The sequence below is a fragment of the Silene latifolia genome, chromosome 1, assembly GCF_048544455.1.
Source record: "Silene latifolia isolate original U9 population chromosome 1, ASM4854445v1, whole genome shotgun sequence".
In the NCBI taxonomy this organism is placed as follows: Eukaryota; Viridiplantae; Streptophyta; class Magnoliopsida; order Caryophyllales; family Caryophyllaceae; genus Silene; species Silene latifolia.
Genome location: NC_133526.1, coordinates 166377683 through 166390235, shown reverse-complemented (window position 1 = coordinate 166390235; position 12553 = coordinate 166377683). Strand labels below are relative to the sequence as shown.

At 41.5% G+C, this 12553-nt stretch overlaps 1 non-coding gene across 1 annotated transcript; it reads right to left on the bottom strand.

The window, feature by feature from the left end:
• Window positions 1-2763: 2763 nt before the first annotated feature.
• Window positions 2764-2869, bottom strand: LOC141621761 (small nucleolar RNA R71). Its single transcript, XR_012532653.1, has one exon. It is a non-coding gene; the product is annotated as a small nucleolar RNA R71 (small nucleolar RNA).
• Window positions 2870-12553: the final 9684 nt, after the last annotated feature.

The window sequence follows — 12553 nt, the reverse complement described above, 5'->3', positions numbered from 1 at the left end:
AATAAGAAGTAAAATAACAACTTTGAATTAAACATAATATGCACGAATGTCAAAAGATAAGCATATGACCCAAAACAGGGGTCACTAGATCGAGTACAGGCCACTCGATCGAGTAAGGGACTTACTCGATCGAGTAGGTGAAGATCAGAAGCACGTAAAACAAATCACCAGGGCTACTCGATCGAGTAGCTAAGGTACTCGATCGAGTGCCCCATTACTCGATCGAGTATCCTAGTTACTCGATCGAGTACCCCAATTCTCAGCACTGTCCAGTTTTCGTAAAACAGTCATAACTCACTCATTACTTGGTTGTTTTGGGCGTGTGACCTATCGTTAGAATCGTAAAAGGACAAGCTATCACCTCCAATTAGAATCACATCAAAATCATTTATGCATCTCAAGTTATAACAGTTTAAAGACAACCTCTTTATAAACGAAAAACACAACTATTGATTTTTACTTCCCAAACGACTTAAACAACAACAGGGTAGACAAAATGACTCAGTACTCATAAAACCAGTATTGCTAATCTCATGTTACCATCTTCAAAAATCAAGCAACAACATCCATCATGCACATATATTATTTAACTCATTAGTCATGTACTAACCGCATACTTTAAATTTTATAACTTTTCGTAACACAAAACATTCTCATACCTTACAAATCCTATTTCCATGTTACTAATACAACAACATTACAAATACACTTCGTCACCTAAACATATTCATAATCACAAAATTCATATTCTCATGCAATTGCTACTCCATCTTTTCCAATCAATTCATCCATTTCCAACACATTACTCATCATTCTCATACACTTTTCTAACAATTCCAACCAACATTGTAAACCAACTATCATGCAACATGCTTTCAATCAACAACATACGAAATCACATCATCACCCTCTTTTCTACACATTCCCCACTCTCAACATACATACATCCACTGATTCATGCCACACATCACTACATAGGTACACAATACATAAGGTAAACACATAGCGATCCCGACTCATATCCCATAGTGACCGGTTCAAAATTGTAGGGCGAGTTCGCGACTTTAGGACGTCTCCCAAGTCTTTGCATTAGCTCCTACAACCTTTACCCCGGGTTCATTTTAATTGACTCCCTATATTCATTGGATTCATTGGTTACAGGTTTCAGGATCGTCGCTCTGAGCAGTTATTGAGCAGGTATGATATGACGCGTATGGGATAGCTGGGATGAGTCATCACGTGGCAGTTAGAAGTCTTATGCTGTGTCAGACGATGTTTTGTAGCTTTGATAGTTTTAGCAGTAGACCGTCTGAGAATCTTGTATTTCTTTTTATCAGTTTGGAATTGCTATGTAACCACTTTAAACTTTATTTACTTTTAAAGTTGTTTCGTTATTGTCTTATGAATATCATGCCTCGGGTAACCGAGATGGTGGCATCCTTATACCTGAGTGGTCCTGGTAAGGCACTTGGAGTATGGGGGTGTTACATCTACGGTAGAAATGTGACGATGTAGTGAGTAGGTTAGATGAATTAATTGTGAGATTCTGTCCCCACGGCAATATAACTGTATTTACCGACTTAGTTGAGTGCACGCTTCTGAGTCACCTTTTAATCTGCTTAAATTTAATCCTGGATCGGAAGATTGGACTAAATAGACCTGCTATGAACATTAGACTACCCTGACGAGGACGGAAGTTAAGTTAGTGGAAATCTAGGATAGAAAGTGCTCCGGAAGGACCTTTCCATATCCGTCTCACAGTAATTTATCTAGACTATTTACAATTGAGTCACTAGACTACCGTAGTGAACCGAAATCCTGACATGTCCCTTCTTTATTGATAGTTTATCTCTACTTTCTGCCTTTACTGCTCTTTCCTTGCTTCTCTTTCTTTTACACCTTTAGTTTATAAATCAATTTAAACCCCCCCCCCCCCCCCCCCATTTTGTGACCAAATAGGCGGACTCTTTACAGATATCTTGCCTCCCTGAGGAGATCGACCTGACTTCCCTAGCTATATAGTTAGTTTAGTTAGTTATTTTTGATAAGTATACGACTGCCCTGTCAAATTTTGGCGCCGTTGCCGGGGAGGCAATTGCCCTATCTGTTTTTGTTTCGTTTATTTTATCCGTCTCAGGGAATTTTTATTCCTTGAGACAGTTCTTATTTATTTTCTTTCAGTGTTTTGTATGCCCATGTCAAACAGGTTGGAGTTAGTTTCAGCTGATTCTGAGCCAGAGAGACTGTTCAGGCATAGACTCCGTCTGCAAAGAGAATCACGAAAGGAAGACTTGAGTACTTTCGAACCCTAACTTCAGCATTTCCTATTTACAGAAGATCAATCTTTAGAAGAAGATAGTCTCAGTTCTGTAAACCAACCAGTAAAGATGTCGAATATTGCAAGTCATTCGGAGCCTAAAGCATCATCTATTCCCAAAGGTTTCAATCTCCAGACTGAGGATGGGAATACTTTTGACATCCGTCCGTCCTATATCAATCTGGTGGAGAGAAATCTCTTTAGAGGTGTGGCAGGTGAAGACCCAAGGAAGCATATGAAAGTCTTTACGGACTACTGTTCTACCATCCCCGCCACGAAGGGGGTAACTTAAGACAAGATTAAGGAGGTGCTGTTTTCTTTTTCTTTGACTGACTCAGCCAGGGAGTGGCTGACTGATTTGGACCGCGCGGCCGTAGAGGTTACTAACTGGGAGACCCTTGCTCTTGCTTTTTATAAGAGATATTTCCCTCCGCAGCGCACTAATCAGCTGAGGGCTAAGATCACTAGTTTCAAGCAGGCACCTGATGAGACCTTTTATGAAGCTTGGTGCCGGTTCAAGAGGTTGGTGAGGTCTCTTCCTCACCATGGTTTTGATCCGTGGTTCTTGTCCAATCAGTTCTACAATGGGTTGTACGATGATTTCAAAAGAATACTGATGATGATAAGGGATGGGAGATTATTGAGGAGATGGAGACCCATTGTGCCGAGTATGGGAACCCGAGGGATGGTATTCGAACAGTTCACGCAGTTGATAAGGCAGTCGTGGCTCAGCTGGAAGCCATGAATGCTCGTTTTGATAAATTGGAGCTGCATTCTGCTGGGGAGCCTCAAACGGTCCATTTGCTTACTAGAGGGGAGACCGTCATATGTGAGAGGTGTGGGAGAAACGACGGTCATACTGCTGTTGGCTGTCTTACAGAGAAGGAACATGTCCTTGCTTTTCAACAATACAGGCAAGGAGGGGGTTCCTATTATAATAACCAAGGGGCAGTCCATCCCAATTTGAGGTGGACAAGTCAAAATGTGCTCAATCCTACTCCTCCTCCGCAGCAGCAGCAGCCATATGTCCCTCCTCATAAGGCTCAACAAGGCTTTCAGAAGCCTCCTTCCTTTCCTACACCTAACCAAGGTGCATCATCTTCAGGTGGAGTAAGTGAGATAGGTGAGTTAAAGACAATGCCGCAGTCTTTGACAAAGCAATGACAACTGAGTGACCAGCAAAAAGATGCGTCCATCAAGTCACTTGAAACTCAAGTTGCTCAGTTAACCGCGAACCAGTCCACTAGGAAACCGGGTCATTTACCGTCATAAGCCGATAAGAATCCACATGAGACGGTGAATTTAATAAATCTGAGAAGCGGTCGTTCATACGAGGGAACCGAGCTGTTAAAATCAGACCCGAAGAAGGTAATTACTGCTGATGAACAGTGTAATGTTGAAGAAAAAGAGCTGACGACAAAGAAGATACTCGATCGACTGGTTTCAGGTGGTCGATCCAGTGAAAAAGCTGAAGAAAAGACTCGATCGAGTGGAATGTTTACTCGATCGAGTGAACAGGAGAAAGAACAGCTCGATCGAACGAAACAAACAGTTCGATCGAGTGATTTTATTGAGGATTCTGCTCGATCGAGTGATATTTTTGCTCGATCGAGTGATGCAGATAAAGAAGACCTCGATCGAGAGCCTTCTAGTGCTCGATCGAGTGATATATCGCCTGAAAGACCCCGTTCGAGAGGAAAGAAGTCTCGATCGAAGAATGTAGAGCTTCATCCAGCTGACACGTTGGAAGAGAGGAACAAGGGGCTCAAGATACCCATCACAATACCCTTCCCGAGGCGTCCGCAGAACACAAAGGCTAATCAACAGTTCGGTAAATTTGCTGAACTCCTGAAAAGCTTGCAAGTCACCGTTCCGTTCGCCGAATTACTGACACAGGTGCCCTCTTACCTTAAATTTATGAAAGAAATTTTATCACGTAAGAGGCGCATTAACGATCATGAGACGGTAGCTTTGACCGAGGTAGGGACGGCCCTAGTTATGAATAAGTTACCTCCCAAACAGTCAGACCCGGGTAGTTTCTCGATTCCGTGTCACATTGGTACCCACTTAATTGATAACGCGTTATGCGATCTTGGCGCTAGCGTGAGTGTCTTACCACTGTCTCTTGCTAAGAGACTTGGTTTGACCAAGTTTAATTGCACAAATATGACTGTTCAGATGGCCGACCATTAGGTGTTATAGAAGACATACCTGTTAAGATCGGGAGATTATTTATTCCCGTTGACTTCGTTGTACTTGACATCCCCGAGGACACACATACTCCTATCATTTTAGGGAGACCATTTTTATTCACTGCTCGTGCAGTGATAGACGTCGGGGGCAAGACATTGACTTTTCAGGTTGGGGACGAGGAATTGATTTTCCATCAGTCTAAGTTCCGAAGGGCTCCCATGCAAGCTCAGCCTTGCAATGCCCTCTCTTCTACTGACCCTCCTATTGACACTCCAAATGAAAATTTGGAAAATTGTGCTGCTATCGTGACCCCTCCGCCTCAGATTGAGAGCAAGAAGGAGGAAAGTTCGTCTGTTTTCCTTGCTGCAGGTACAGATGAAAATATTGAAGGAGCTGTCAATGATTATTGTGCAATTAATGTCAGTCAAAGTGGGAGTGACGACGCTAAAGCTGGTAAGAAAGGAATAAGGACGAGGAAAGTTTGCGCGTATGTGGACGTCAACTATTCTCCTCCTAATGATTCAAGTTCAAGCTCGTGGAGAATGAAGAGGACGGTTAATGTTGCTGAGGTGACGTCCTCCAGTCAGGAGCCCTCCGAGGGGTTGCTGAATTGCTTTGAGAAGTGAGCGGGGAAATGCCCCGTGTAACAAATTGTAAAAACAATTTTTAATTTCCGTCAGATTTATTTATTGCATTTAATTAGGACAATTAGAATTTAGACATTTTTAGCGTAGTTTAGAAGACTATAGACTGCTACTATTCATATTTGGTATTTTGAGATATTTTTGCGAGTGTTTTTATGGAGGTTTGGGGAATTATACGCAAATTCAAAGGCTTTCACGAGGAAAAGAGCTCGATCGAGTGAAAGTTGATCGATCGAATGGTTCCATAGTACTCGATCGACAGAAGCTAAACATGGGAGTTCTCGATCGAGTGAACTTTTACTCGATCGAGTAGATGGAATCCAGAACTCCTCGATCGAGTGATTCAAAACTACTCGATCGAGTGATTTTGCAATTTATACGCAGGAAGTCCCCAATATCTCCATTTTTATTGCCCTTATACCAAATCCGCCACCTACATTTTATTCCTTCCTAATTAATCGTCTATTGCTCTCTTTTCCCCCTTGATTCTTGTTGTTTTACGCGGTCAATTAGAGGGATTAGGGTTTGCGATTTTTCGATCAAAAATTGCCAGTCTTGCTTGTTTTGTCGATTAATTGCTTAATTTGTAGGTTTCTCATCATCAAGTAAGTAATTCCAATACTTCTTTGCATTTTAATTTCTTTAATTTTGCTTTTTATGAAGTGAATTAGGAATTAGGGTTTTGAAATTCATTTTGGGTCGAATTTTTTCGACTATAATTATGATTCTTTGCCAAATTTGCCTTACTTGATGATTAATTCCCTCACCTCATTGATTTTCACATGTTTACTTCGAATTTTATGGGAAATTTGCGATTAGGGTACCTGTAAGTCGAATTGTTTTTCGACTATGAATTGGGTTTTTCCTGCTGACATATGCTTGTTTGCTTCAATTGTCGCTTAATTTGCTGCGCATTTGTCATCTGCTACCCTTCCCCTATCGCTGATTACTTGCTTCATTCGAATTATTGAGGAAAAATTCGGGAATTAGGGCTGCCAGTCGAAAATTTCGACTGTTTAGGGAAATTCTCTGATGTTTTTCATGCTGTTTTCTTATCAGTTTCCCCTACCCTATTTGACTAGGATGGATTCTAGCTCCATGCCGTCTACGAGCTCCGCTGCCAGTCCGTCCTTATCTCTGTCTGAGACGGTAGTCCCTGCTGCTACTACCGTCTCCGCACCTACCAATACCCCTGTGTTCTTAGTTTCTGCTGCTGGTACTGTTTTTACACCTGCTAGCACTGCTGCTAGCTCCGTTTCAGCCACAGCTGCTAGCACTGCTGCTAGCTCTTCTTCCTCTGTGGCGGTCACCGCTGCTTCTTCTGTAGCAGCCTCAGCCAGTACCTCAGGTACAGTGAGCACCCCTGCTGCGTTCTCACCCGCAGTCACAGCTGCTTTACGGGCGGCTCTAGTTCCTCGTACCGTCAGTGGACGGTCTTCTACTTCAGGTTCTAGAGGCCGGGGTCGCGGTCGTGGTCGTGCTACACCTGCTGCTGGCCGTGTTACGATCCGAGTGGACGACACTCTTGACTCCCATCCTGAGTACCCGCAGGTAATTTTTTTTAATGGTGTACATCGTACTAGATTTTATAACTTAGTTGACTGCGAGTTTCTCCCTACACGTTTTCTTTGCCGTACGTCACTTGAGAGGCTCGACTTTTATGAGCCGGTTTGTGAGCTTTTACGGGGCACGGGGATGGCCGGACTCATCACTATGAGTGGCCATACCTTTCGGAAGCTGAGTCTTGAGTTCTTCAGCTCCTTCACCTTCTCCTCTGGGGCACACGATGCTGCCCCCACTAGTCTTTCTGTGTCCTTCCGGTTGTTCAACCGGACTTTTTCGATGACATTGGAGGAGTTTGGTGCTAGACTTGGACTTTCCTCTACGGGCGTCACTGTTGCCCCTAGGAAGGTTATTCGTCAGCTTTGGCGGACCTTGGCCCAGACCACCTTTCCCGAGCGAAAGCTCGCTCAGGTCCACCTTCCCCCTGCCCGTTACTTTCTTAGACTGATGGGGAGCACTATTTTTGGCCGAAAGGAGCCAAACAACATCAACAACAACGAGCGCTCCATCTTTGGCGGTTACCTGAACATCGATTGCGAGGGTCCCTTTACCCTTAACATTGCATATTTGACCGCCCAGTACTTCCAGGCTCAGGGAGAGAAGATCACGGGCACCATCGTTTGGGGTGGCATAGCCACCATTCTTGCCCGCTCTCTCCTCCGTGACTTTCCTCGTGACCGGTGTACATCGAGGGAGATAGGTACCTGAGCCTAGCGTCTATGCACTCTCAGACCTGGTTGACTTCTGACTACCGGACTTGGAAGATAGACGGTTCCTTGTCCGTGGACCTACCTTGCACCACTCTCCCCCGTCTAGCCCCTTTGCCTACTGTTGCACGGGGCGCCCGACCACCACCTTTACCAGAGTACCACCTACCGATCCGCCCACCTACTAACTTACCCACCGCTAAGAAGCGGCGTAGACTTGAGACCGGAGAGGGATCCGCACCTTCCACGGGTGGCCAGACTTCTACGGCTACACCTACCCCGATCCCTACTCCTACTCCTACTCCCGCGCCTGCTGACCAGACACAGACACAGCCGGTCCTACCGGCTAATTTTATACCTCCTCCACCCTTTGAGGCGTCCTCGGTCATGGACCAAGGGCGCCGTGACGGTTTGTTGATTGAGATTGCAGAGAGACATGCTCGTATGGAGCGGGACATAGCTTTGACTTTGTTCCCTCTATACGAGTATCACATGAGGCGACACCGTCCGATCCCAGAGGGTTGGCCACACCCTTCCTTTTACCGGTACCCAGCTGAGGGGTACCCGGAGCCTGCTAGTGAGGAGGAGGAGGACGAGGACCCAACAACGGCAGCGGAGAGAGCTCGAGCTGAGCAAAGGAGGAGGAGAGAGCAGGAGGTGGACCCGGACTACACCGTGACGGTGGAGGACGTGACGGAGGAGGCTGACGAGTAGCAGCTGGTCTACTCACTTCCCCAGTTTTCAGGCTGGTTTGGGGAAGTTCGTGTTTTGTATGTCTATTCTCGCTCTTTTATTTATTTTGTCTCCTTTTTATTTTATTATTTTTCATTCTTTATTAGTTGTATATTCCCGTTCCCCTGTATATATCTGCTGGTGTATGCTGGAGGACAACGAGGGTGTTGTCCATTTTGGTTTGGGGAGGGTATTGCATCCTTTCGAGTCTGCATTTACATTTGTTTTTGTTTCATGTTTCTATTTTTTTTTGCTTGCATTATTTATCTCATTAAAATTCAAAAAAAAAACCAAAAAAATTAAAATTTTTCAAATAAATTCAAAAAAATATTCACGTTTATCTTGCATATAGGTTGAGTCGGAACGGTTGATTTCCGTGATGGTATTGCACTATAACTTGTCATTTTACTTGAGCCTTGCACTTCTATTGATAGTTATTAGCTTTGTCATACGCATAGTCTACGAGTTGTTTTTCAAATATAGCTGACTGTTTAGACTTGACCTGATAAATCGGCAACCTACTTTACAATTTCTGAGATTTAGAGCCCATAACTGGCGACATTCATGACCAGTTCATTAGGAATTGAGAGTAGTACTCCTTGCATAGCATATTCATCATTTTTGCACTTTTATGACATTCGATTTCTTGTCAAATGCACATATTCGGGTTTGTGGTCGGTGTCACATGCAGGGAGGTGCTTGCAAATTTTCCCATTTTCTTATATTTTTCACCCATTTAGCTCCACTTAAGCCAAAACTTTCCTTTTTGACCCATTAGCTACATCCCAAACTGAGCCTGCCTAGTCAAGCTAGTTTAGTATGTCTTTTGTGGTATGATTTTCCGTCTGCAGTTTGGCCCGTATCATTTTGTTTGGAGTTGGTGTAAATAAAGGAAGGAGAAAAGAGAAATTGAAAAAAAAAAGGAAAAAACGTGAATGAAAAAAGAAAAAAAGAGAAGAAAAATGAATGATTCACGTATGTCAAAAAAAGGAAAAAAAAAGAAAAAAAAATGAGTTGAAAAAATATTTGATTTGTATCAGTTGATTCATTTAGACGGTATTAAAAAAGGGAAGTTTGTGACCGTCTAACTCCTCCGTTCTTATTCCATATTTTTGAGGAGATAGTGTATGTGATTAGTGAGCTGTGTGCCAAATAAAGGGCACTTGTACTTTATTTTTCAGTTAGTTGAGACTCGGACGGTCTTATATGGTCCTGTTTAGGAACTAGCTTGGCGCTTTTACCTCCACATTTCCATAACTTGTTTTGCCTTTTCTCACCTGAACCTCACTATTCCCATATCGTTTGTAAGCCCTCGGCTATGACGGACATTATTGGTTAGAGTGTGTGCATTAGTACTTGAATTATCTTTCATTTTTGTTGCATGTATGCTATGTAGGTCGCAGTTAGGTGAGTGACTGTTTCTCTTTCTCTCTTTCACATATATTATTCACCCTTTGCTTCATGAGAGAAGAGTGATCACGTGAGAGTCCGATTTTGTTGGTCTTGCAAGGTCGATAGGTCGGCTATATTTCTAAACAACTTATAACTCGTTTGCGTATTGATCGCATAGTCAGAATCGTTAATTTTTGTTGCATTAAATTGATTCAAGTACACAAGTTAAGCTAGCTCTGAGTTTTCATTTCCGTTCCATTAGTTGCATTTTAGTTTACTCAAAGACGAGTAAAGGTTCGGTTTGGGGAGATTTGATACGTGCATTTTGTATAGTCTTTTTAGCCTATTTTAGCACGTTTTTCCAGGTACTTTTGTACTGCTTATATCGCATTATGCCCCGAATTGGCTACTTTGGTTCGTTTTGTCCGTTTTGTAGAAATGAACGTGAAAGTAGTGGAATCGTACCATTTTCGTCCTTCTTTGCATGCATTTTGGGAGACGGGATTTTTCAGAGCGAGATCTTGCATTGGGATGCGTGAAGGAACGATCTACGAAGCAGTCGGTTACGAGTTGAAGCTGTTTCAGAGGAAGAACACTCGATCGAGCCCTTTTGTTACTCGATCGAGTGGTTTCTATGGCTGAGGGTGGTCGATTGAGTTGTTTATTTACTCGATCGACAAGGCTGGAATTGAAGGTTACTCGTTCGAGTACTATTTCTACTCGATCGAGTAGATTTCCTGGAGAAGTACTCGATCGAGCTGTTTCAGACTGCTCGATCGAGTGATTTTGTCTTTCATGGGCTTTAATTAATCCGTGAACTTGTTTTTAGTTATTGGACTTAGCATTTTTCTATTTAAAACGTACAATAACTAGGTCATTAGGCATCTATTCTATCTAATAATTTATCTGATTATTCATCTTTCACTACACTTGACTGCGTTGCTTTTCCTCCCAACTATAACTTTTGCTTTCGGATTTTCTCGCTCGGATTTAGTTGTTCTTTACGCCGGATTCTTGCGATTGTAATCTCTACTCTCTTTTAATCTTAATTCTTCATTTTGTTTACTTTAATTACTTGTTTTGTTCCTTTTTAATTTTTGCCCTAATCTTTATTTATGCAATTTCATTATTATTTCATCATGTTTAATATTAGTTATTTCATTGTTATTAGTTTTGATAATATTAATAGCATGAGTAGCTAAATCATTTCATGTTGGGATTATGGGATCTACAGTAGAAATGTGACGATGTAGTGAGTAGGTTAGATGAATTAATTATGAGATTCTGTCCCCACGGCAATATAACTGTATTTACCGACTTAGTTGAGTGCACGCTTCTGAGTCACCTTTTAATCTGCTTAAATTTAATCCTGGATCGGAAGATTGGACTAAATAGACCTGCTATGAACAGTAGACTACCCTGACGAGGACGGAAGTTAAGTTAGTGGAAATCTAGGATAGAAAGTGGTCCGGAAGGACCTTTCCATATCCGTCTCACAGTAATTTATCTAGACTATTTGCAATTGAGTCACTAGACTACCGTAGTGAACCGAAATCCTGATATGTCCCTTCTTTATTAATAGTTTATCTCTACTTTCTGCCTTTACTGCTCTTTCCTTGCTTCTCTTTCTTTTACACCTTTAGTTTAGAAATCAATTTAAAAACCGCCCCCATTTTGTGACCAAATAGACGGACTCTTTACAGATATCTTGCCTCCCTGAGGAGATCGACCTGACTTCCCTAGCTATATAGTTAGTCTAGTTAGTTATTTTTGATAGGTATACGACCGCCCTGTCAAATTTTGGCGCCGTTGCCGGGGAGGCAATTGCCCTATCTGTTTTTGTTTCGTTTATTTTATCCGTCTCAGGGAATTTTTATTCCTTGAGACAGTTCTTATTTATTTTCTTTCAGTGTTGTGTATGCCCAGGTCAAACAGGTTGGAGTTAGTTTCAGCTGATTCTGAGCCAGAGAGACTGTTCAGGCATAGACTCCGTCTGCAAAGAGAATCACGAAAGGAAGACTTGAGTACTTTCGAACCCTAACTTCAGCATTTCCTATTTACAGAAGATCAATCTTTAGAAGAAGATAGTCTCAGTTCTGTAAACCAACCAGTAAAGATTGTTAGAAATCTATATCTCATTAATTTACATATTCATATATGTGAGAAATTATTTAGTCATAAAATAATTACAAATCTTATGCATGCAAACTTAAATTAAAAGAGAAGAAATCATCAACCCTTACAATGATAATTTCGGTCTTATGGGCACCAACAAGATCTCCTTCTTGTTAGTTCTTGAGCTTTCCAGTAATGGATGAACATTCATGACTTTAAAATAGAAGCCCTCCAATAAGTAGCACCCAAGACTATCCCGAAATCCCACAAACTAACATGTACTAGATATTTGTAATGTGGTTTACCTTAAAATCGATTACTAATACCCATATACTACTACTAGTATTATTAGTGATTGATATGTACAAATTAGATTCATAAAAATGGCTTTTATGAAGAACAAGAGAGAGAGAGAGAGAGAGAGAGAGAGAGAGAGAGAGAGAGAGAGAGAGGTATTTTCATAAAATATGTGAGAATGAATAATTTGAGAAAAAAAAATCTCTCTATGCTTAATCTCAAAAACGGTTGGCACATTAGCCTTATGGACCATTTTTCTTTTTCCTTTTTGTCTTCACAAGACAAATTGTGTAAGCCATTGTCCATAGTCATGTCACTATCAAGCATATTAGACAAATGAATAAGACAAATGGAAAAAGACAAAACTTCTCAAAAGCCCACCAATATTTCGGTTTATATATAGTAATATGGAGTCCATTTTATTTTTGTCAATTGTACAATTGTATGTCATGTGACATGTGACATGTCTTATGTCATGTTTTAATTTAAAATGCATATTTAACAAATTAAATATCATTTACAAATTAAATAAATCACATTTAACAAATTGACTAGTAATTCAAAATTACTTTCACATAAAATGGTCATTTAAA